General features: G+C 48.5%; 1 long non-coding RNA gene across 11 annotated transcripts; it reads left to right on the top strand.

Moving 5' to 3' along the window:
- Positions 1-431: 431 nt before the first annotated feature.
- On the top strand, positions 432-6052 carry LOC119296091. Of its 11 annotated transcripts, none has more exons than XR_005144814.1 (10): positions 437-944; positions 1025-1062; positions 1418-1486; positions 1939-2118; positions 2227-2298; positions 2701-2800; positions 3076-3922; positions 5059-5126; positions 5221-5276; positions 5512-6052. It is a non-coding gene; the product is annotated as an uncharacterized LOC119296091 (long non-coding RNA). The 11 variants fall into 11 exon arrangements; XR_005144813.1 differs by having other exon boundaries at positions 438-944; positions 2701-2794; XR_005144818.1 differs by having other exon boundaries at positions 434-944; positions 2054-2118; positions 2701-3922.
- Positions 6053-26500: the final 20448 nt, after the last annotated feature.

The following is a 26500-nucleotide window of genomic DNA, read 5'->3' as shown; positions in this document are numbered from 1 at the left end:
CTCAGCAAGTTAACATCATACAACACTCTTGCGACGATGATTAAGGCATCAAGATGGATTCAAACAAACATGGCACAATCTAACTTATAAAGGATGAAAGGGGTGCTAGGCGCAACCGATGCCTCGAGAGCACGGCATCACGCGAGGCGAAAAGACCACCGCACCGCGCTCACGCATGGGGGGCACAGCGCACCATGCGAGCGAAAAAACCACCGCACCACGCTCGACGTGCAGGCCCCACACCCGTACGATTTCTCCTCTAGCGAATCGAGCGGTCAGCGAGCGAACGCTCCCCACGCGCATGAACCCTAGCCGCCGCTCTCCTCTCCCGCGACCCCCAACCACCACCGCTCCTCTCTCCTCTGCCTCGTCTCCCAACGGACTGAACTTCAGTGCCGTAATTGCACCTGCAGTTGGGCCAATGACATGTGGGCCTAACAGACGGCTGGCCCACATGCCATTGACCCAACTGCAGGTGCAGTTACGGCACCCAAGCAGCGTCCTCTCCCAACCACCCAACCCAAACTCCGGCGGCCTCCTCTCCCTCTAGCGCCGCCGCTCCACCCTCACCTTCCTTCCTCTCCAAAGGAAGGGAAGGGAAGGGAAGGGATGGGATGGGGAGGGGAGGGGAGGCCCCAGATCGAGCGGAGCGACGCCCAGATCCGCAGCGGCACCGGCACCAGCGCGCCGTCGCGCCGTCGTCCACCTGGTCCTCGAGGAAGGCCATGGATGGGGGCGGAACCCTAGCCGGCGACTCCTTTTCATGGCCGCCAAATCCTTGCCTGGAGCTGCACCGTCATCCATCTCTCTACATGTTTCTAGATTCGCTGTCGCTGCGCGCTGTGCTTCTGGATCACGTGCAAGTCATTGTCATTGGAGAGCAGGGGTGGCTTGGTATTTATGGTGGGCATGGAGCAGAGGAGGATGAGAGGGGTGGCCATGAGGTAAGGAGCAGCAAGGTCTCATCTTCTTTCCCAGTTTTTACTCCTTGATTTATGGTTTTTTTCTAAACACATGTGTGCAGACCTGAGAGAAAAGGAGAAGGGGATGAATCAACTCAAGGTAGTCATGTTCATTTGTTCTACACGGGGCTATGTTATTTTGGTGTGCCAGAGAGTAGTTATTGTCAGAAGATTGCATCCTTCATGTGTTACATATGTCTTCTTCTTTAAACAATGCTCTTCAATTTCTCGATTTGGTGCAAGTTCAAGGTCATGTTTTTACACCCTAATTGGTTATATTTTGTACACCAACTTGTTCGTTTAGTGGTGGTTTGTTACCTGGTTTACTTTTCTTCTGTTGGCATACTCATTGAATTTTTACGACAGTAAATGATCTATTTTAGTCCACTTTCATCGTTTTGTATTGCTGCTATTTCTCATGGGATATTCAGGAGTTGTGAACACATATTTTGTAGGTGTTCCTAATGGCAACAGTGGTATAATCAGCAATGAGGAAAAAGGAACTACGATTGGATTTGTACTAGGTATATTCCTCATCTCTCTCAGTTCATGGTCCAATCATCACCCTGATGTAACTGCTTCTTCGCAACTGATTGTTTAGATTCTTGTTAGGCTGACCACTAATTAAACTATTTGTCCCCTTGTTATAGCTAATCATAGTAATATCTTGTGATCAGCCGGCTACTGCGTAGGGTGGCAGCCACACATGATAGTGAATGGAATCTAATCCGTAGTAAAGTTAGTGCTAAATCGTAGGTGTCTATATTCAGGTTCAGTACACTTGAGCAATTTTGTCAGGATATGTAGCTAAAATTTCCAGTTTTTCCTTTCATAGTTGCAGCAGTTTTTCTGTACCAATTGCTTCCTCTTATTAGTAATTTCACGTTAGAGGAGAAGATTTAGTTTACTTTTCTTAGGTTTTGAATTCCACAAACTTTGGTATGTGCATTTGGGCTTATGAAGTTTGACAAAGCAGGCAAGGCAAACAAAACTACTGCACCAGAAGAACCTGTGCTCCAGTCTGACGAAGCAGCCAGGCTATATATACACATCTTTGCTTCCTGATCCGTTTTGTCACCCTTGATGGTCAGGCTGATGCTTCTTCGCTTGATGCCGAAGAAAAGGATGATCATATTAAGATCCCCAAGAACAACAGGTGCTGCATCTTCTCTTGTATCTTTATCTGTGTACTTTAAATTCACATGGACAGTCGAATTGTCTGTATATACACACCTTGAAATTAAGAAACTCTGGTGGTGCAAAGGGAGTTAGGACAGGGAAGAAATCAGAGCAGTGACTGCTTTGCACTAGCTATACAGGGATCGAAAGCCTATAGGTATAGCAATAAATTCCCCTCTGATGCTCAAGTTAAATTTCCTTGTTGAAGATATGGCTGGAAGTTATGTTTTGAATTTGATTCTATAAACTACAGGGAATTTTGCGTATTAATCTCTTCATTTTTTTCCTACTACACTTGCCTAAATTGAGATAAGACGGCTCAAACTGTAGGCGGTATTCTTTGAAGTTCTTCCTACATCTACATGTTGCACAAAATATTGGATCTTTGTAGTGCGTCTCATCAGTAGAGATTACATAGTAGGCAGTAGGGACACCATAATATACTATCTTCTTACTTTAGGATTTTCTTTTAGAACATATAAGTACATTCAGTAATATGTGTCTTGTTTTAATTTGTCCGTGGTGACTGTGTAAGTATTCTCTGCTTTACCGCCTGCAGGAGTAGGAGGAGATAGGGAGGATGAGGAAGGAGACAAGCAGGAGGAAGAGAGATTCTTGGGGATTTGCTCGCCTTATGGACTCGCTATAAACATGTGCTTGTTGTGCTACTCATGCTTTTTATCTTACCATCATCTCCAATAGTGTCGAGTTCCTATTGTTTGGCCTTGTCTTAGGATCGAAGGAACATTCAAATTCTGATGTTTGCTGAAAATATAATGTAATTTTCCCATGAATAGTCTTGATTCAGCCCAGAGAAAATATGAATGGTTTGGGTTTCATCCTATATAAGTATTATTATTTGTGATATACGGATATAGGCTACTTCTACTACCAGCTTGTCTTCTCCAGCTACTTATTTTCTCCTGTATTCCAGATCCTGTTGCAGTTTACTTGGCCCGATGCCTGGTGTGCTCACTTTCGTCTTGCCAAGGTTCCGTCTTCCTCCTTCGGCATTCTTTTCTTTTGCTCATTTCATATGTAGTATTTTACTGAACTGTGTGTGTTTCGTGCTTGTGTCCTTTCTTCCTTGTTAGTGTTACTTATTGTTGCCTATTGACTTTATACCTTGTGTGCCGCTTATCATTGTCCCATTGTTTAGTTTTTGTTCTGCCAGAAAAGGGTACATCTATATAATGAATATATGTTGATTCTACAAAGCGACATGTATTTTGATATGTGTTCAAGGAAAAATGCCGAATCTACCTATTCTTATCCATCCAGAGGTTGTGATATACTTTGTCAACCAATGGATTATTACAAATTTGACCTTCTCAATATGGTGTTCATTTCCATGTGCAGAAATAGATTGTATCATGCTTTGTTATAGATTCTGTAGGTCTGCTCTGTACCAAGAACCTGCAGATTTCAATATTGCTATGTGCATATAAGCTTCATTAATTTGTTGGGCATTAACCTCAGTCACATATTAAACATGGATGGTAGTGATTTCTTTTTAAAAGCATTTATCATTTTGAAATTACGTCCTTCATAGCTTGATTAAAGGTCTAGATAAGTAAGGTTTATCTCTACACTATCTTCTGCCTGTTATATTTTCCCTATAAACCTCACCCTACCCGCTATTCTGGGGCATCCGCGGCGCATGCATGATTTCGCTTGAACGATTCACGGAGCCTGCGCTTGGGTGTGATGCACGGGAGGCTGCGCTTCGCCTCTTCCTCGCTCAGCAATAGGAGCATTTGCAGTGGGGTGGTGCGGCCCAGGTAGCCCATCAGCAACTTTCATAGTGATATTGTTATTTTCCCTTGAATGTGATTTTTTTAAGATGGATTGAAACGGGTACAGGTGGAATTTATGTGCAAGTTGCCCAGTAAGTGTTGTTGTCATGACTTACTCAAAGTGGGATTTCTTTTTTTGCTTCCTATAGTCAGAGCCTTGTTCTTGACGATTCGCTAATTATTTTCTTACATTTTCCTTGCTTGCCATCATGCCATGATTCAAAATTTAGTTGTCAGGCTAGGTAAAGCACGCTGAGACTACCAAAAAGGATTACGTGTGCTGTCATCATGCATTTGCACCTCTAAACTTAGTTTGTTGACTAAATTGTGTAGTTCCCTTTTGCCGAAGAATGTTGTTGCTGTTTGTAACTTTTCAGTCGGGCTCTTTTGTTAAAGCGAAAACCATATATATGAAATGTGCGCGGTGGTTTGTAGGACTTCATAGGTGTTGTACTAAAATTCAGTTTTAATGGAGTTCAGTTCAGTGATGTTCTAGACTAGATATCATTCAAAAAATGGCCACACGTGGATGTAGGGTCATAAAAGAGTCCGAGAAGAGGGAGGTACCTTGGTAGATTGCCCAGGGGCATTGGCAATGTAAGCGACAGGGCACCCCTCTGCCTGCCTTGCTCATTCACACTTCTTTTTTGTTTGGGAGGGGTGGGTTGCAATCTGGGCCGGGCGGGACACTGGAAACTGTGAGCAAAAAGTTAATCCGACCTGAGCTCCAAATGAAATTAGATGATTTTTCCCAAAACTACTGTATGAAGTGAAAACAAGCATGTACATGAGTCAACCAGACAATGGACAAAAATCCGGCCTGAACCGAAATAAAAAACAGATGTATGTTGATTAGACACTCCCATAATACATGCCAGGAATGTGTTTTCATATTGTTCATTTTGTGGATATTTGATATAAGTGTAATTGTATGCCGATATTTGGCTTGGTACTCCATTGTATAACTAATATAACTGAGTTTTTCAGAGAAGGTCAGACTATCCCTTGTCTACACATATCTAATATATTTATCTTGATATTGCAGAAGATTTTGTTTTATTCTTATATCTATGCTTGATCTGTTGTATAGGCTGATATAGGTCTTGCAATGTACATGTCAGGGACAGAAGTTGCTAAAGAAAGCTCCGACATTATAATCTTAGATGATGACTTCACATCTATTGTGAAGGTTAGTGTCTTCTACGCTTTTTTGGAACAGATCTTTGTTATGAAGGATAACCGTTCTCACCAATCATGATGGGAGTTTTTTATCGGATGTACAGGGTCATTGGAATGGACCAAGTTATGAATGTTCGTGAAATGCGATACTAGAATCTTTGTACGTCAACACTCTTTGATGCTTATCTTGATGATTTTTCCTCTGTTCTACATACATTTGTGTTGTTAACTCACTTTCATGTTCTTGATTGGCATGTAATCATCTTAGAAAAAGTTATTTGAGCTGAGGGCGTTGAATAGAGTAATAAAAGCTGCTTCCTTGGAGAGTTTTTGGTGCAGAGTGGTGCATGCATAATATTATCCTCATTATGTTCTCTTTGCATGTTCTATTGTAGGAAGCGGGTGCTATCAAGATCATGCCAAAGGCAGAGCGTGCCAAAGGCGATGCTCATCCCCGTTCTTAGTGAGATGCGTTTACTCGATGCAAAGTATGAGCATTGCAGACTCTGGCGAGCTGTTGAAGGTCGACGAGGAGGGCGCCGCCACCACCGTCATCAGGCTGCTCCACATCCACGCGCTGCTCCGCGTCACTAGGTCACTGGCACAACTCCTCACGCCCAGGTCGTTCAACATTTTCTTTCGCTTTTGGTGCGTCACATTTAGAGTCTTTCTTTCCCATTTTACCGTGTTTGCATGGTAAGATGTTTGGTTGGATTTGAAGGTTCGTAGACTTGGCTCCAAAGCTTCAAGCTCTTGTAGAAATTAGAACTGAGGGCCTTTTAAAATGAGTCCTGCATAGTAATGTTGTTCAGTGGGATGCATAATTTTTGTTTGTATTGATTTACATACTGATTTCATCATCATATGAATACAATGAAGAAGTTGTGTGTATAAATATTACTAACTGATGATACTTTGCATCAGTGATTTCAATTATGTTGGCCCTCCTTCACATTGCTTGTGAATGTGAGGCTTAAAAGTTTCAACCCTGTGCAATGTGCTTCTCGGGTGTGGATTTGTGTTTGACTAATTAATGATTCTATTATTACTGATATGTCCATGTACATTATATGGGTATTGCATTGCTTGTACTTATAGTAAGTGGAATTTTTTCTCATATGTTTCAATATGTGCCTTAATAATATTAATGTACACTCTTTCAATACATGGCTTACTCTTGGCCTTTGCGCCATTGGCGCAACTGGTCATCTAGTGTAATGAAATGAAGAGCATCTCACAATTAACATTTTGATATATTACCCACACAAAAAGGAGTAGCACACAAGAAGTTATGGCATGATGAACATGGCACCAGAAAGTAAATATTTTGGGACTTGGAAGAAAAACCACCTCGCGGGAAAAGTGGATGGTGGGGTTCCATGGACGAGCGGATCTAGGCGGGACGCCTGTTTGGTTGGGCGAGGTCGTGATTCTAATCCCGATCAACGGCCTCGCCGGAGTGGACGACGACGGCCAAAGCGCGGGCGGAGGAGGTCGCCGGGGAGGTCCAGGAGGTCGGGCGACGCGAGATCCGGCCGGATCCCACCGGATCCGGGCCGGAGGGGACCGGCGTGGTGCGGAGCCAGCTGGCAAGGGGCGGCGGAGGCACGGGCAAGCCCGGCGGCGGCGCATGGCAGAGCGGGCGGCGGGGCAGGGAGGAGCGAGCGATGGGGCGCGCTGGCAGCGGTGGCGCGCGTGGAGGCCCAGGGCGGCGCCGGAGACGAGGAGGTGGCGGCGAACGGGTGGAGAGGGAGCTCGGGAGGCGCGCCAGCAGCAGCGCACGCCGGTGAGGAGGCGCGGAGGCGGGCAAATGGGCGAGCCAGCAGCACGAGGTTGGGCCGACCCGGGCCCCAATGGGCTTTGGAGGGCCCCGCGCGGGCTCGGGCGGGCCGACGGCGGCGGGAGGAGAGAGGAGGCGCGGTGGAGGCGGCGGGGAGCTGACGTGGTGCCTCTTGATTGGCCGCAAGCGGCGGCAGACGCGTCCGATGACGAGATGGAAATGTTCGGTGGCGCGGGTGTCAGGACCCCGACTGAATGCCACATCGATCTAGCATGTAACACCTCATATCACTTTGCGGCCTCACGCACGGTATTCCACGGGTGTCGCCTTACCTTTGCCCGGGACCGTTTGCGCCTTTTGGCTCACGTATATGATGATGTTGCTAGCATCCATATGATAAAGAGCCCGGGCTGACATGGCTAGTCGTAAACCCAAAGTGGCACAGACTTACAGGGACAGGCATCCATGACCCAGCATCGAACGTGTCGGTCATCAGCGAGTGAATCCAGGCTCTACGACTCAAGTAATTTATTCATTAGGCTCCGAGGAGCGAGATATTACAAACATGGGTCTCACGACCCAACAATCAGAGCATACAAGTCAAAGCACAAGCGGAAGCTATCATGTCTGAGTACATACATCTATAAATGAAAAAGGCTGAGAAGCCTGACTATCTATCAGATCCTGCCGAGGGCACAAGATCGTAGCTGAGGTAACAAGCTAAACGTCGAAGTCCACGCGAAACTACTAGTGAGACCGAAGTCTCTCTGCAAAAACATAAAATAGGCAAACGTGAGTACAAATGTACCCAGCAAGACTTACATCAGATCTATCTACATATGCATCATTATCAACAAAGGGGATGGTGGGGTTTAACTGCAGCAAGCCAGCTTTGACTCGGTGGCTATCCTGAACTACGACTGCAAGTAACTCTTTTGAGGTGGCGCACACGAGTCCACATATTCACCATATCAATACACCACTATGGAATCGCTCCCGTCTCCCTACGAGAACGCCATCCATAGCACTCACGCTTATCTTGCGTATTTTAGGGTATCCACTTTCACTTGTCTATGAACTGTTATAAGCAACCCAGAAGTCCTTTACCGCGGACACGGCTATTCGAATAGATGATGTTAACCCTGCAGGGGTGTACTTCTTCACACACGCTCTCACCACTTACCGCCGTTTACACGACATGTACTCGGCAACCTTCAAGCGGAAGCCCAATGTGGGTGTCGGCCACGGCCTACCTAAACACTCAAGTCTCTAGTCCAGGTTTATCGCCTATTTGGGTTCCATCCATGAGGAGATCCGGCCGGAGTTTCGCTCACAGCCCCAAACGATGTGAACAGGGTTCCGTGACACCAAACGGGCGCCCGGTTTACCCGGCCACGTGCCTACCGCATCACAGCCCACCCCTACGGTCAGCGCTGCGCACGGCCTCCAGCATACTACAAACACCAGAAACTACTTGCAACTCCTGGACAGAGGACAAGGGTGATCAAGAAGCCGAGAGGGTCCATTGGTTTCGGGCCCAATGTGTGGTAGTAGCTGAATCATGGATCACAAACACAGAACTCAGTTCCTGAGGACGGCCGCAATGAGACAACCCACCATGTACTCCTACATGGCCTCTCACCGCTACCTTTACCAAATCGTGTTCACACACTTAGCTCACACACAGTAGGACATGTTCACACGCCTCTGATTCATCCCCGATGAATCAGACCTGACTCAACTCTAAGCAGTAGTAGGCATGACAAACAAGCATGAATGAGTAGGCACATCAGGGCTCAAACAACTCCTACTCATGCTAGTGGGTTTCATCTATTTACTGTGGCAATGACAGGTCATGTAGAGGATAAAGGGGTTCAGCTACCGCAGCAAGTAACAAATATGTCGTTGTTGTCCTAATGCAGTAAAAGAGAGCAGGAGCGAGAGAGTGGCGTTTTATCGGAATGAACAAGGGGGTTTTGCTTGCCTGGCACTTCTGAAGATAACATTGAGTCTTCATCAGTGTCAATGATCACATCATCGGTATCACGTCTATCGAGAGGGGACAATACCGGCAACACAGAAGGGAACACAATCAATGCAATGCGCAATATGATGCATGATCATGACATGGCAAAAATGAATGTGTTTTGAGCTAATGCAACTAAAACCAGATTAAATGAAGTTGGTTTGAATCCAAGATTCAAATTCAAACTCCATATGTGATTATTCAAATGCCATTTAATTGATTTGTGCTAAACAGCAGCTATAAGTTGTTCTAACATGCATGAAAATGGTACAGATGGATTCCTTGAATTTTTCTGATAATTTTTCATATATAATTTATTTAATTTGGAGTTATGGTTAATTTTCTATGATTTATTTAAGTTTTAGCTATTTTCTGGAATTTCCTGATTTATTTTAATTCCAAAAAATACTTATTGCGTCAGCCTGATGTCATGATGACGTCAGCAGGTCAACGTGGCACAGTCCGGTCAACCCCTGACCGGTGGGTCCCGAGTGTCAGCGTCTAACTAAACTAACCTAGCTTAGATAAACTAACCTAACCTAATTAGCCGGGCGGGGCCCGCAGGTCAGTGAGAGAGAGGGGGTCAAACCCGGGTCAAACTCATCGGAGTTGACCCGAGGCTCGTCGCCGGCGAGGCCAGGGACGGCGGAGAGCGTCGGGATTCGCCCTCCGATGACCAAAAGAGCGGCGGAGGGGCTCTACGGGATGCCCAGACCCGCGCGCATCTAACAGGGCCAACGGAAGAAGCTAGGGTGGCCGGAGGCGACGGCAATCATGACGACGACGGCGGCCGGAGTTCGGGTGGTGGCGGGTTTGGCGCTACGAGCGGTGGTTTGGCGCGCTGAGGGCACTGGGGAGAAGCTCTTGCTCCTACGCATCTAAAGGAACGGACGGGAGGCCGCGAGGTGGCCGGAGTTGAGCACGGCGTCGACCTCGGCGGCGGCCGGAGCTCGGGCGAGCTCGGGGTCGGGGTTAGGGAGCACGGCAGGAGGAGCTGGGGCGTGCTACGGACTCCTGAGATCGCGGTGAGCACGTCAGTGGGCTCGGATGCGAGCTGGGGTGGCTGTGGCCACGGCCACGCCATGGCCGGCGGCGAGAAACTCTCGGCCGCGGTGGAGGAAGAGGCTAGGGGATGAGTGCGAGCTTGAGGGAAGGGGGAAGAGGAAGAGGGGCTCACAGGGGTTGCATCGGTGGCCTCGGAGAGCTCGGGGAGGCGTCGGAGGCGGCGAATCGACGGCGGCGGTCCTCGGTGGCCGAGGAGGGGAAAAGCGTCGGGACGGCGCTTCGGGGCTTCTCCGGTCGCGTGAGTCGACGGGGAGGTCGAGGGAGGCACTGCGGAGCTCAGGAGCACGTCGGGGAGGAGAGGGGGTGGCGATGGCCATGGGTACGGCGACGATGACGGCGAGCTCCGCTCGGTGGTGTGCGCGAGAGGGCAACAGAGGAGGGAATGGGGTCCAGGGGGAGAGAGGAGAGGTGCAGGGGGCGAGGGGGAGTGCGTGGCGTCTCCGGGCGTCGAGGAGGGAGGCAACAAGGCAGGAGGTGGCCAGGGGGGAAGCAGGAGGTGGCCGAGGCCTCTCGGGCGCGCGCCACGCGTCGCCTCTGTTCGTCCTCCTGGCAGAGGAGGAAGAGGACAAGGGGGAGGAGGTGGGCTGGGCCAGCGGGAGGAGCTGGGCCGGCTACAGGTAAGTGGCCCAGGTACGGTTCTTTCTCTCTCTTTCTGTTTTAATTCTATTTTTCTATTTTGCAGGTTTGTTTTGAATTTGGTTTTGAAACCAATTCAATTTATTTTGCTTCTGACAATATTTTTAGGAGCTAAAAGAATTAAAACAATGCTCCACAAAAATATTTCAGAATTATTGGACCTATATTTATTTAACAGTAGATATAAGTCCAATTCAAATAGCTATTGATTTAATTCAAATACCCAAAATAAATGTTTCTGGGATACCGAAAATATTGGTTTGGATTTTACCTCTTGCCAATATTTCCAGAGGATAACAAGAACATTTTCTTGGACTTATTTGAAGCAATTTTTATCTTGATCATTTTTTTAAAGGATTCTGAGGCTTTGAAAATTCCTCAATTCAAATTTCATTTGAAATTAAACATGATGCAGCAACCAAGCTAGTCCAAGGCCAGGGTAAAGCTAGGGATGTGACAACTCACCCCTACTAAACAGGAATCTCGTCTCGAGATTCAAGCGTAGGGTAGGATGATGGGGAACGCAACCTAACACAATCTTCACGATCCAGGTTGCACTTCATAAGAGCGTTGATCCGATCACCATCATTGTCTCGAAGTCTTGCTCTGAGAAATCCTGTCAACATAACATGGAGAGAAGGAAAACTCTAGAAGAATTAATCTTCTCAAAGAACGAACAACTCAGGATTAACTCACGGAATGAGACATAGAACCATCTCTCGGGTTGAGACACGAGATACACATCAAGAGGGGTGGAGAGAAACGGATGACGAAGGTTCACTAGGTGGACAACGATTCCACACCTAAGAAGGTGGTGAACGGTTGTCAACGTAGCGAGGAGTTGAGTTGCCATGATACCACAACGAGACACCTTCGGAACCGTGACTCGTAGATATCTCCCCTTAAGTGGCAAAAAGAATTACCTTTGATATAGAGATCATTGAGACTCTCTATATCAGCCTAAGGCAAATCACAGCAATCGATTGGCGGGGGTCGGTAGAATGGCATACTCAGACTTGGATGATGTGGATTACCTTGTTGAAGACAACGTAATGGATGATTTTGCTTATCACCGGAAATGGAAGAGACCCATGGTAGAATGGCACATTGGCGGTGCAAGCTGGGAACAAAATGCAAATGTTGGGAATGATTCTAGTAACTGGGGAAGAACCCAACAATAAAGAGTGAATTCACTGTTGAAGTGGTTATAGCATAACCGACGAGACTAGGAGCAATCCCGGTTAGTGCCGACGATAACACCTAGCGCTTGTGCGTGCTCTCAAGAACTTGAGCAATTCCATAATCATCAAGGTTTTACCAACATCCGTGTCAAGGATCCTGGCAACACAACTTGCTACCATGATGAATGGTGATGGAGGATGCAGATGCAAAGGAAGATAACACCTTCTCAGATTTCACCCTTGACAGGGCCAAGGAAACAAAATCTGGATGATCGATCGAGAGACATTTAGCACTCCGCTTCTAATGTTCTCCTTGATGTGCTAGCGTATCCCATTCATTGAAATGGTTTGGTATCTAGAACATCAAGTAAAGGTCGGACTTCGGAAACACTAAAATCCATAGGGAAACTAGGGACTAAACCCTACGAAATCCCTATGGGGGGGGTGGCCAACTTCCTCAATCAAGATATTATAATAACAGGTCTTCCGGCTGGGTGTGTTGGCCACGACATCCACTTTACCGGTTTCCGAGGGACCGATATTATAGTTCTTGGGAAATGTTCCAAACCATCATATCTGCCTGAGATTCAGATCTGGTTGGTGTCAGGATATTCCAGACTCATCGAGTCTAGGAAGGAAAACGAAAGTTTGCAACACAAATCGACGAGATGACGTTGCGAGATTCTCGGGAAATGAACTACGATAGCAAGCTCCAAACATGAGCTGGTTCTGCTACAAACATGTGAACACGTTGTCCCAGACAAGCATGACCACGTGGTAGTCTTACAATAAAACACTACCGAGTTCCGGGGGAAAACCATCATCGAGGATATCGAAGTCCTTGCATAAGGTATACTCTTAAGAAGGAACTTCTTCTCCTTGAACAAATCAATCAGTGGCTTGGTGTGCTCGGGACACATATAGAATGGAGGTAGCTAATCTCACAATCCAATGTATACTTCACACATGCATGACTGACTTGGGATGATTCCAAGGAAGCAAAAACAATCTTTCTCGGATACACGGCGGCAACTTACACCAAGTGCACGTGAATTAGAGAAAGTCACATCTTTCATCCGGACATATGCTCCATGAGCGGGTCATGAAGATAATGCTTAGAAAAGTTTCCAGTACTAGCTGGATGTTCAACATAATCATGGAGAGGTTAAATATATTGCTGATGGGCTCAACAACAACTCATCCTGGTTTCCATGAAGAAGGAGTTCCATAATTATGTGAACGAGTGATAGCACTAGTCAGACCCAAACGATATAATGGTGTATGCTCGAGGAAAATCCACGAGTAAGACAACACTATGAACATCGTTGGTTCGGATTTGATTGACGATAGCCCATACTCAAATCAAAGGTTTGGGTAAGATAATAGATCGAACAATTGATCACAAGGACCAATTGATGAAGATATCATCTTTCTTCAACACACACTACACAAGAATATCCTTTTGGAACGAACTAAGCCGGGCAAGCTTCCATCTTCCAACTTTCCAAGTTGTTGTTCAGCTTAGCCAACTAGCTCAGGGGTATCCCACACAGATTCCTGGAGAAGGGGTGGTTTACAAGGATAAACCAACTTGATCACGAGCTCAACATAGCGGTCGGGTGACGACCCGGTGATACTTCCGAGAGGATAATCGGGAAATCACAACCACCGATATGCTATTAGGCTCAGGGACAATCTTGCTTTTCAGGGCAAGACGATATGATCAACAGAGCGAGGGATTGGCACAATCCTAACTCATTGATCGAGGAGTGCACCGAGAACAAGGACTAAGTGGCACAATCAGTCTTAGGGTGACGATTCAATAATCAACACGCTAAGAATGAGGTTATCGTCCATTTAACTACCAAGCAACAGAGTTGCTAGCAGTATTGATTTCACACATCACGATTCACCTGTCGGCATTCCGGTTGCGACAACACGGAACCGAGGGATGAATAATGATGGCGAGAAGTATCACTACATCAAGAATTCACAAGAGCCGGTGCAATCCTCATGAAAATCCTGACATAAAGACGGTAATACTTCAGGGTAGAACAGAATCAAAAGCTGGGCTGGCATTTTGATCTGCGGAGCACAATTGCTTTGACCCAATCCTAGATATGGATGAGGTACTGGAGTTTGTTTCTCCTAGTCATTCTGCGATAGAATGGCTTGACGGACCACAAGAGTAATAGGCATCGATAAACGAACGCACGCATACTCTTGACTATCAATTGATAGACGAAGGTCAGTAGACAACTAAAGAGGGACAACTCGAAGGAACATATAACTTTCTGAGTTGTGGATACATGGGTTGGTATGCCGAACAAAGTTCAACATAATTCTTCCGGATAACCCATGCCGAAAGGTTGAGCTGGCAGAGTCACAATATAACATGGAGAACTCATAGAGGGCCTGTTGTGATCTTTTGATCCAACAAACTTCTGCCATAATGGTTCATGGTATTTGGAAGAACGATATACCATGGACCTCGAGGACTATCGCAAAGATTACTAATATCCTAAAGGCACTAGCAATTACTATCAACATGAAGTAGGTAGAGTGAATCTCGGGTTCAAGAACCCAGGAACAGAATACCTACTACTAAATGGCATCACGGGATGCTTTCGATAATGACGGCCAGAATCATCACACTGGAACATAAATCATGGCTAGACTACTAGATGATCCCCTAAGACACCTAGGGTCATAATACTAGCTCCAACATATATGTCAAGGCAATAAAGTACCTCAACTCACTGATTTGTGTGATTAATCTGACCAAAGGCACATCGGAAACAGGAGGAAGGGATTTGCAAATGCATCCGACTATTTAGAAACCTGGGATGACTCGGACAGCATAACGGCTGTAAATGCTCAGAAAAGATTTGAGACATTCACAAAAATGGTGGCATAACCACTCAGAAGCACAATATCAAGGTTTCGAGATCAATAATTAACATACAGAGGTAGAAACTGAACTGAGGCTTAAATCCAACAAACTTCTAAGTCTACTGATTAGTAACACGTGATCCTAATAGAAAGAAGGGATAGCCTAGTTCTTAATCCCCGTAGAAGAGAAGATGATGACTCAGATCAGAAGGCCATGAGGTATAAGGAGTAAAAAGAGCCTTACGTTCCATCCCACAATCAATTCCCTTATATAACTAAAGAATTTCTAGACTCAACTTCGACCAGTTTGGCTTGGTAATCCTACAGGCAGTCAAGCTCTGATACCAACGCTGTCAGGACCCCGACTCAATGCCACATCGATCTAGCATGTAACACCTCATATCACTTTGCGGCCTCACGCACGGTATTCCACGGGTGTCGCCTTACCTTTGCCCGGGACCGTTTGCGCCTTTTGGCTCACGTATATGATGATGTTGCTAGCATCCATATGATAAAGAGCCCGGGCTGACATGGCTAGTCGTAAACCCAAAGTGGCACAGACTTACAGGGACAGGCATCCATGACCCAGCATCGAACGTGTCGGTCATCAGCGAGTGAATCCAGGCTGTAGCACTGGGCTAGCAGGACTCCGGTGAACCGGGCTGTAGCGGGCTAACAGGACTCCGGTATTCATCGCGTGACATTTCCCCGAAGGGACAGACACAGGAACGAAGAAGGACACATGCCGGCCAGCCTAAGTGTTCCGGAGCAGTAGCAAGCTACCATGGCTCGGTGGAAACACTAGGAGACATTTCCCGATAAGAGAGGCTACTAAAGATAAACAACTAGATAGTCAGATCCCACACATACCAAGCATTTCAATAACATACACACAATATGCTCGATATGTGCAAACACAACATGGCATCACAACAAGACTCTACGACTCAAGCAATTTATTCATTAGGCTCCGAGGAGCGAGATATTACAAACATGGGTCTCACGACCCAACAATCAGAGCATACAAGTCAAAGCACAAGCGGAAGATTTCATGTCTGAGTACAAACATCTATAAATGAAAAAGGCTGAGAAGCCTGAATATCTATCAGATCCTGCCGAGGGCACAAGATCGTAGCTGAGGTAACAAGCTAAATGTCGAAGTCCACGCGAAACTACTAGTGAGACCGAAGTCTCTCTGCAAAAATATAAAATAGGCAAACGTGAGTACAAATGTACCCAGCAAGACTTACATCAGATCTATCTACATATGCATCATTATCAACAAAGGGGATGGTGGGGTTTAACTGCAGCAAGCCAGCTTTGACTCGGTGGCTATCCTGAACTACGACTGCAAGTAACTCTTTTGAGGTGGCGCACACGAGTCCACATATTCACCATATCAATATACCACTATGGAATCGCTCCCGTCTCCCTACGAGAACGCCATCCATAGCACTCACGCTTATCTTGCGTATTTTAGGGTATCCACTTTCACTTGTCTATGAACTGTTATAAGCAACCGAGAAGTCCTTTACCGCGGACACGGCTATTCGAATAGATGATGTTAACCCTGCAGGGGTGTACTTCTTCACACACGCTCTCACCACTTACCGCCGTTTACACGACATGTACTCGGCAACCTTCAAGCGGAAGCCCAACGTGGGTGTCGGCCACGGCCTACCTAAACACTCAAGTCTCTAGTCCAGGTTTATCGCCTATTTGGGTTCCATCCATGAGGAGATCCGGCCGGAGTTTCGCTCACAGCCCCAAACGATGTGAACAGGGTTCCGTGACACCAAACGGGCGCCCGGTTTACCCGGCCACGTGCCTACCGCATCACAGCCCACCCCTACGGTCAGCGCTGCGCACGGCCTCCAGCATACTACAAACACCAGAAACTACTTGCAACTCCTGGACAGAGGACAAGGGTGATCAAGAAGCCGAGAGGGTCCATTGGTTTCGGGCCCAATGTGTGGTAGTAGCTGAATCATGGATCACAAACACAGAACTCAGTTCCTGAGGACGGATGCAATGAGACAACCCACCATGTACTCCTACATGGCCTCTCACCGCTACCTTTACCAAATCGTGTTCACACACTTAGCTCACACACAGTAGGACATGTTCACACGCCTCTGATTCATCCCCGATGAATCAGACCTGACTCAACTCTAAGCAGTAGCAGGCATGACAAACAAGCATGAATGAGTAGGCACATCAGGGCTCAAACAACTCCTACTCATGCTAGTGGGTTTCATCTATTTACTGTGGCAATGACAGGTCATGTAGAGGATAAAGGGGTTCAGCTACCGCAGCAAGTAACAAATATGTCGTTGTTGTCCTAATGCAGTAAAAGAGAGCAGGAGCGAGAGAGTGGGGTTTTATCGGAATGAACAAGGGGGTTTTGCTTGCCTGGCACTTCTGAAGATAACATTGAGTCTTCATCAGTGTCAATGATCACATCATCGGTATCACGTCTATCGAGAGGGGACAATACCGGCAACACAGAAGGGAACACAATCAATGCAATGCGCAATATGATGCATGATCATGACATGGCAAAAATGAATGTGTTTTGAGCTAATGCAACTAAAACCAGATTAAATGAAGTTGGTTTGAATCCAAGATTCAAATTCAAACTCCATATGTGATTATTCAAATGCCATTTAATTGATTTGTGCTAAACAGCAGCTATAAGTTGTTCTAACATGCATGAAAATGGTACAGATGGATTCCTTGAATTTTTTTGATAATTTTTCATATATAATTTATTTAATTTGGAGTTACGGTTAATTTTCTATGATTTATTTAAGTTTTAGCTATTTTCTGGAATTTCCTGATTTATTTTAATTCCAGAAAATACTTATTGCGTCAGCCTGATGTCATGATGATGTCAGCAGGTCAACGTGGCACAGTCCGGTCAACCCCTGACCGGTGGGTCCCGAGTGTCAGCGTCTAACTAAACTAACCTAGCTTAGATAAACTAACCTAACCTAATTAGCCGGGCGGGGCCCGCAGGTCAGTGAGAGAGAGGGGGTCAAACCCGGGTCAAACTCACCGGAGTTGACCCGAGGCTCGTCGCCGGCGAGGCCAGGGACGGCGGAGAGCGTCGGGATTCGCCCTCCGATGACCAAAAGAGCGGCGGAGGGGCTCTACGGGATGCCCAGACCCGCGCGCATCTAACAGGGCCAACGGAAGAAGCTAGGGTGGCCGGAGGCGACGGCAATCATGACGACGGCGGCGGCCGGAGTTCGGGTGGTGGCGGGTTTGGCGCTACGAGCGGTGGTTTGGCGCGCTGAGGGCACTGGGGAGAAGCTCTTGCTCCTACGCATCTAAAGGAACGGACGGGAGGCCGCGAGGTGGCCGGAGTTGAGCACGGCATCGACCTCGGCGGCGGCCGGAGCTCGGGCGAGCTCGGGGTCGGGGTTAGGGAGCACGGCAGGAGGAGCTGGGGCATGCTACGGACTCCTGAGATCGCGGTGAGCACGTCAGTGGGCTCGGATGCGAGCTGGGGTGGCTGTGGCCACGGCCACGCCATGGCCGGCGGCGAGAAACTCTCGGCCGCGGTGGAGGAAGAGGCTAGGGGATGAGTGCGAGCTTGAGGGAAGGGGGAAGAGGAAGAGGGGCTCACAGGGGTTGCATCGGTGGCCTCGGGGAGCTCGGGGAGGCGTCGGAGGCGGCGAATCGACGGCGGCGGTCCTCGGTGGCCGAGGAGGGGAAAAGCGTCGGGACGGTGCTTCGGGGCTTCTCCGGTCGCGTGAGTCGACGGGGAGGTCGAGGGAGGCACTGCGGAGCTCAGGAGCACATCGGGGAGGAGAGGGGGTGGCGATGGCCATGGGTACGGCGACGATGACGGCGAGCTCCGCTCGGTGGTGTGCGCGAGAGGGCAACAGAGGAGGGAATGGGGTCCAGGGGGAGAGAGGAGAGGTGCAGGGGGCGAGGGGGAGTGCGTGGCGTCTCTGGGCGTCGAGGAGGGAGGCAACCAGGCAGGAGGTGGCCAGGGGGGAAGCAGGAGGTGGCCGAGGCCTCTCGGGCGCGCGCCACGCCTCGCCTCTGTTCGTCCTCCTGGCAGAGGAGGAAGAGGACAAGGGGGAGGAGGTGGGCTGGGCCAGCGGGAGGAGCTGGGCCGGCTACAGGTAAGTGGCCCAGGTACGGTTCTTTCTCTCTCTTTCTGTTTTAATTCTGTTTTTCTATTTTGCAGGTTTGTTTTGAATTTGGTTTTGAAACCAATTCAATTTATTTTGCTTCTGACAATATTTTTAGGAGCTAAAAGAATTAAAACAATGCTCCACAAAAATATTTCAGAATTATTGGACCTATATTTATTTAACAGTAGATATAAGTCCAATTCAAATAGCTATTGATTTAATTCAAATACCCAAAATAAATGTTTCTGGGATACCGAAAATATTGGTTTGGATTTTACCTCTTGCCAATATTTCCAGAGGATAACAAGAACATTTTCTTGGACTTATTTGAAGCAATTTTTATCTTGATCATTTTTTTAAAGGATTCTGAGGCTTTGAAAATTCCTCAATTCAAATTTCATTTGAAATTAAACATGATGCAGCAACCAAGCTAGTCCAAGGCCAGGGTAAAGCTAGGGATGTGACAGCGGGGAGAGAGGAGCTAGGGTTTGGACTGTGAAAAATGGAAGGGGAGCCTATATATAGGTAGAGGGAGCTAGGAGTGTCCAAATAAGGTGCGGTTTTTGCCCACACGATCATGATCCAACGACGGAGAGCATGGAGGGGGTTTGGATGGGCTAGTGGGCTGTTGTGGAGGGGTGCTGGGCTGCAAATAGAGAGGGGTTTCGGTTAACTCGGTTAACCGTTGGGGTATCAAACGACCTCCAAATGGAACGAAATTTGATGGGCGATCTACCAGTGATATACCAAGGCCACTCGGCAAATCTTGGCCCATTTTGAGAACGTTTTTATCCCGCTCATGAAACAAGGTCTGAGAGGGGCGACGGGCGCGTGCGAATGTGGTTGTGCTCAGAAGGGACAATGGAGAGAACCGGTGAAACTCGAACGGATGCAGGTTTTGAAAAACATGCAGATGAAATGCAGATGATGACATGGCAAAATGCAACATGCAAGCAATGACATGGCAACGAAGGCGAAAGTCTAGAAGACACCGGGCGCATCGGATTCGGGGCGTTACACACATGGGTTCTCCCTTTACCTTCTTAGCCAAACATGTGGAACATAAGAAGGCAAGCATAGGAGCCGGGAAACCCAACTATTGACCCTGGACATAGTTCGGAACTAATGCATATAGTGCAATACTCGAGACGGCTAACACATAACGGAAAGTTGTGCCGGACTTAGTAAGTAGAGCTAATGGGAAGATCAAGCCTTTGGTCAATTAACCGATTTGTATTTGTTACACTATGTGTGCATGCCCACCTATTCAAAGAGTGGGAAAAAGAAAAAGAAAAAAGAGGGCTAGATAATGCGGATGCCCGAACATTGTAAAAGATGTTTTTATTTTCCATAAGCTCTGGACGTCTATCTGTACAATTCGAACTACTGAGGCATTTATGATAAGTAAGAAAATAAAACTTTACAAAGAAAGCTTTACACAGGGCCTTGATGCATGGGTCGAAGCCTCAACTGTGCCCTGTTGCACGTCTGCGCCTTTGCTTTTGCTAGGTAAGGGACTCGTCCGTGTAGAAAAACACATGCCGGCGAGGGGGGCCTTGAATAGGAACCTTGATGGGTGGTCGCGTCGACACAGCTTGATGTTGGGTGAGTCCGGAGTTGTCCCCCTTATCGTCTGAAGACATGGTAATTGCTTAGTTCGGTTGAGCCGAACACATGGTGTTGTTTGTTTGATATAGACCTCACGGCTGCCCATGGTATCTTGAGCATGAAGTTGTGCTGACAAGGCACATAGAGCGCGACTATGTTGGGCGTGTCATGGGGTGCGTGGCCCTATTTGCGGCAAACGCAAGCAGGCTCCCATGATGGGGATCAGGCTCGAGCCCACATAGTTGTATCTCTGGCCTTTAACGGGGGCTGATACATCTGCCCGTTGGCTATGGCTTGGTCTTCGGCTGCCAGTGCCGCAGTATGTTCCTTAGCCCGGAGTGAACGCTCCGTGTTGCCATTGATTGTTATGACGCCCACGAGACCAGGCATCTTCGGCTTGAGGTATGCGTAATGCGAGACGATGTTGAATTTGGCAAACATCATTCGGCCGAGGAGGGCATGATAACCACTACGGAATAGGGTGATATCGAAGATCAAGTCATCGCTGCAGAAGTTATCCGATGAGCCGAATACCACTTACAGAGTCACCGCGCCTGAGCAGCGGGCCTCTACACCCGGAATAACCCCTTTGAAGGTGGTGTTACTACGTTTGATCTGTGACAGATTGATCCCCATTTTCCTCACTGTGTCTGCATAAATCAGATTGAGGCTACTGCCTCCGTCCATTAGGACTCTCGTGAGGTGGTACGCATCAACAATGGGGTCAAGTAACAGGGCCGCTAATCCTCCATGACACATACTGGTCGGATGGTCCCTGCGGTCAAAGGTGATCGGGAAGGCCGACCACGGGTTGAACTTCGGTGCTACGGGCTCAACGGCGTACACATCTCGCAGCGCGTGCTTCTGCTCCTTCCTTGAAATATGGGTGGCATAGATCATGTTCGCCATCATGACCTCAGAAGGGAAGGATTTTTGGTCTCCATTGTTCGGCCTACAGGGCTCCTCATCATCCTCGCTTCGTGGGCTTTTGCCATAGTCTTCGGCCGTGAGCTTGCCGGTCTGTTTTTTCACCCAGAAATTATGGTTTGTGTGGTTGGCGGGTTTTTCGGTCGTGCCATGCATCTGGCCGGGCCTATCAAGGATTGCGTCCAAGTTGGTTGGGCCGTCCTGGTTGCCTTTAGAGGGTTTTTTCCGTGATCCAGACATCAGATTATGAAATCCGGCATTGACTGTCGTTTCGTCAGCTTCGCCGTCATTGTGGCAATGCTTGTTCTTGTTTCGTCGTGGCTTGTCTTTTCCGTCCTGGACTTCCGAGGCGCCGGGGGATTCCGGGGTGGAGCTTCTACAAGCCAGCCAACTATCCTCTCCGGCGCAGAAGTGGGTCATCCGGGAGGCAAGCGCTGACATAGTTCTCAACTTGTCCTAGCTGAGCTAACATGCTAGCCATTCATCTCAAATACGATGCTTGAAGGTGTCTATGGCTTTGGCGTCTTGGTAGTCAACGATCTGGTTTTTCTTGGTGAAAAATCAGTTCCATAATTGCCAGGCTAACTCACGGGGCTGCTAGATTACGTGGCTCAAGTCATCGGCATCTGGGGGCCAGACATAAGTGCCCTGAAAGTTGGCTCGAAAGGCCTCCTCGAGCTCCTCCCAACATCCTAGGGAGTCTTTGGGAAGCCTATTTAACCAGTGTCTGGACAGACCCTTGAGCTTTAACGGTAGGTACTTGATGGCGTGGAGGCCGTCTCCTCGTGCCATATGAATGAGTAGCAGAAAATCTTCAATCCACACGGTTGGATCTGTTGTCCCGTCATAAGGCTCGATATTTACAGGTATGAAACCTTCCGAGAATTGGTGTTGCATCACTCTATCTATGAGGGTGAGCGGCGCCCCTAATTCAAGCTACGTCACGCCAAAGATCATCCGTCATCTGGGCTCGTTGCAGCTCCCAGGCTCTATCGTTTTGATATAACTAGGCTTTGTATTTGTCCCGTCTAATAGGGGGATTTCTTTTAGGTCCGTAGATGGATCTCGTCATACCTGCCCGAGCGTCCAGGTCCTGGTGCAGGTTGTACTCATAAGGTGGCCGCGATGGCTCCTTGCCTTGACGGTGAGGGTAAGTGGGAGGTTGTTCTTTGATACCATCCTCGGGGGGTGGTCCGGCTGGTCTGCCTGACTGTACCCTGGAGGCGCTTGCTCTATGACTGTCGGATATCAGGTTCCGGCAAAACCCTTAAGGTTCGAACTCTGGGGTGCGCGTGAAGATCTACTTCCTACCGATCCACGTCCCAACGCCTCACTATGAATCTAAGCTACACGATGAACAACACAAGGGACACAAGATTTATACTAGTTAGGGCCACCGTTGTGGTGTAATACCCTACTCTAGTTTGTGGTGTGGTGGATTGCCTCAGGGGCTGATGGTGAACAGCACAAAGGAAGAACAACCTCACGAGAGGTGTTCTTGAGCTGGTGTGGTGTTCTACTTGGGTGGATTCGATTGTCTCTCGATGAGATGTGATCTCCTCTACTGTGGTGGCTATCTCTATATATGGAGGCCCTGGTCCTCTCCCCAAATATTGAGCGGGAAGGGAGCCAATAACGGCCATTTTGAAGGGGAACATCTAGTACAAGTTATCCTAACTATAGTTGGTCTTCGACTGCCAAAGGCACTGACGATAACGTCGTCTTGGGCTCCACGGTGACCTCCGTCCTGCCGCTCTGCTGGTCTTGGTTTCATTGCACCGAAATCGTAACCTTTGCTTGATGCCTCGGTACTCCGCGCCTACGCTTGCCCCCTTTGCAACAAAGAGGAAATGTGGACACTGCGCAGGCTGACGCCCGCCTGGCGCCCGCCTGGTCTCGATCGTCATGGCTTGCTCATGAGCACCTCGCGAGGTACCCCTGCCTTGATCTCTTCGCCTCCTCGCGAGCCTTCTTGGTGAGGCTGCCCCTAAGGAAGCCTTGCGTTGTCCGCCCCACGAGGCTTGGCCCCTCGCAAGGGTCTTTAGCTTGGGTTGATGAAGACGGGCTGTACTGGGCCACTGCTTGAGCCACGCCGCAAGCCGCAGGCAGGCAAGTCTGGGGACCCCCGTTCCCAGAACGCCGACAATGACCTCATCATTGAATCGCGGTAGTAGTTTTTGCTTCGGGTAGCTTTTGGTCTGTCGCTCGTGACCGTACTCCTCTTCGACATGTAGGACTTTAGTCCATATCTCATTAAGAGTATCATGTTCAGACTTTATTTTTGTTGCTGTTTCTTCAGGCTTCCTATGGTGGCAAGCTGTTGTCTAACCACTCTTGATCCAGCAGGTCTTCGGGGATGATGAAGTCCTTGTCACCCAAACTAACTTCCTCTTCGAAAGGGGGAGGTAGTTGCTGTATTTGGAGTCATCGAGGTATTCAAGATCGAGCTGCCCCTCATGCTCCCCGTGGTTATTTTGTGGTTGTTTGTCGGCGTCGGGATCGTCGAGGTTGTCTGCATTGTCTGGGGTACCATTTTCTCCGGTGTCCGTGTTGCTCGCATGGCTTCGACATGCCTTGGGCGACGATGTTGTCTGTGGTGTTTCAGCGGCCCATCGATGGCCCTGCCGTTTTCCTTCTCGGGAGTGCCTTCGTCAGTCTTTCGGGGTGTCCACCATGTAGACGTTGTAAGTGGACGTGGTCGTCCTGTGGCCGGTGATAGGGGGAGCAACATCAGTGTTAGTCATGGCTCCACTATCCTCTTTCATGTATTCAGTGTTTTCCGAAGTGTAGTCCAACATGTCGGTTAAGGCTTTGACTGTGGCAACTAGGTGGGTGGTGGGTGGGTCATAAATTCCCTATAATTCACCTCGAGGGGCTACTGAATGCAGGCCGATGGCGAGTCATCATGAATATCCATCATCCGGATTCGGTCGTGCATTTCGTTTAACAAGGCAAGGCTTATCGAGCTGGCTTGCGGTGGCCGCTTTGGACCGGTCTCCGTTGTGGTGAGGCGAGGGGTGGTCCAGGCCTGAACTAAATCTTGGCCTTCTAGGGCCGAGTTGACCTCGAGTCCTGGGGTCGGGCTTGTGGCCGGACAGACATAAGGGACCGAGGACAAGACCTGGTCTTTGGGCGATGTCTCCGTGTTAGGGCTCGAAGCCAAGGTGGTGAGGGAGAGTTCAGCCAGGGATGATTCCTGACTTCTGAATGTTGAACCGTCATTGAGTCCCAAGGCCAGAGGCGTGTCACGAGGAGAGTACTCGGCCAAGAGGGATTCTTGGCGTCCGAACACCGCTTCAGCGTCGAGGCCTGAAGCTGGGTCTCCAGCATGCACCATTATTGCTGCTGAAGGTGATTCCTGGTCTCCGGACATGGGCAAGCCATCCGATCTTGAGGCCGGCTGAAGGGTTGGGGTCAATCCATAGATCGAATCAGGAGAAAGCTCTATAATAGGCATAGCGGGGCCCGTGAGGGTACAAGGAGAGGCTACGAATCTGACAAAGACCAGCTCGCCTTGGGCGTCCGTGGCGTACTCCAAGTTGTTGAATCTAATCCAGTGCTCAGGGGTAAAATTGTTGATTTGGTCTAGATGACCAGTTGGGTTGGCATGCAGCACGATATTGCCGAATGCAAAGAGTTGGCTGGGGACAAAGAGGTCCTCGGACCTGACACCATCTCTGATGGTTAGGCGAGCCGTCGATCCTTCGGCGACCCAACAGCGGAACTCTCAATGAAAGCACCAATGTCGGTGTCAAAAACTGGCGGATCTCGGGTAGGGGGTCCCGAGCTATGGATCTAGGATCAATGGGGGCCAAGAGACGAAGAACACGGTGTTTACCCAGGTTCGGGCCACTCGATGAGGTAAAACCCTACATCCTGCTTGATTATATTTGATGTGTATGATATGGTTACAGAGTCGATCTACCTCGAGATCAGGCGAGCTAAACCCTAGGTTGATGGGGTGATGGATGTTGCTCTAGCCCTAAAGACTAAAACCCCTTTGTTTATATAGACACTAGTAGGGATTAGGATTACATGCGATCGGTTACAATAAAGGAAATATCACGCTAAATCTTGACTTGGAGGGCACACCACGACTCCGGAGATCTTCTATTAGGCCACAGATCCGCACTCTAGCTTGGCCCCATAGTAGCCTATCAGTCCGGCCCATAAGCAATGGGTCGGTGGCCCGAGGACCCCTTAATCCAGGACTCCCTCAATGGTTGAGCTTAAGGTCCAAAGGAGATTCTGAAGGAGGCCTATGAAGCAAGAAGACGATTCCTATGGGCCCAAGATGAAGATCTGACAGGAGGGAAATGCAAGGTAGCCCGAAGTAAGCTATGCTCGCCTGAGGACCGTGGCGGCCCCGGCATCCTCAACTTGCAACGCTTCAGTTCAGTGTTGCACCTGTGTTGGCTCTAGCTTGCATGGGAGTACCCAAGAAGGCCATGGATGAATTTCCCATTGCCCGGCGATAAGCATGATCAAGCCTTGTTTGCAAGAGCAACGAGAATGAGCATCGGTGATGGTCACACTAGGAGTTTCTGGAAAAGCACATGGATCGGAGCTACCCCACTCTGTGACAGTTTCCCTAACATCCACAAACACTCACGGCACAAGAATAGAACGGTGGTTGCTGCACTGGCGAACAATCAATGGGTGTTCGATCTATGTCATGGGGATGCCAGAAGTACTGCCATAGAGTTCCTTCAGCTATGGCGATAAGTTCAGGGTTCAGGGATAGATCTTGATGAACCCCCGAAGGAATCTCATGGACAACAGGCAAGGGGGATTCATACTCTGCTTGTGCTGCCAAACTGATCTCCTTTAAGGAGGAACCAACTACAACACATAAGCAGGTGATCTTGAAAACGTGGGCTCCAGGTAACATAAAGGTTTTCGCCTAGCTCCTGCACCAATACCGGCTGTGGTGCAATGATCGATTACAGAGAAGGGGCTAGCAAAATGCATATTTTTGCCCCCTATGCATGAGGAACCTGGAAACATGATGGCACTTGATGCGGATCTATCCATTCTACAGATTGACTTGGCAGGAGGTCACGGCTTGGACTGGTTGCGAGGCACTAGAACTGCCAGCGACATCTTCAGAAAGCTTGTTGA

Source organism: Triticum dicoccoides, chromosome 4B (assembly GCF_002162155.2).
Source record: "Triticum dicoccoides isolate Atlit2015 ecotype Zavitan chromosome 4B, WEW_v2.0, whole genome shotgun sequence".
Classification (NCBI taxonomy): Eukaryota; Viridiplantae; Streptophyta; class Magnoliopsida; order Poales; family Poaceae; genus Triticum; species Triticum dicoccoides.
This window is presented reverse-complemented; position numbering and strand designations above follow the sequence as displayed.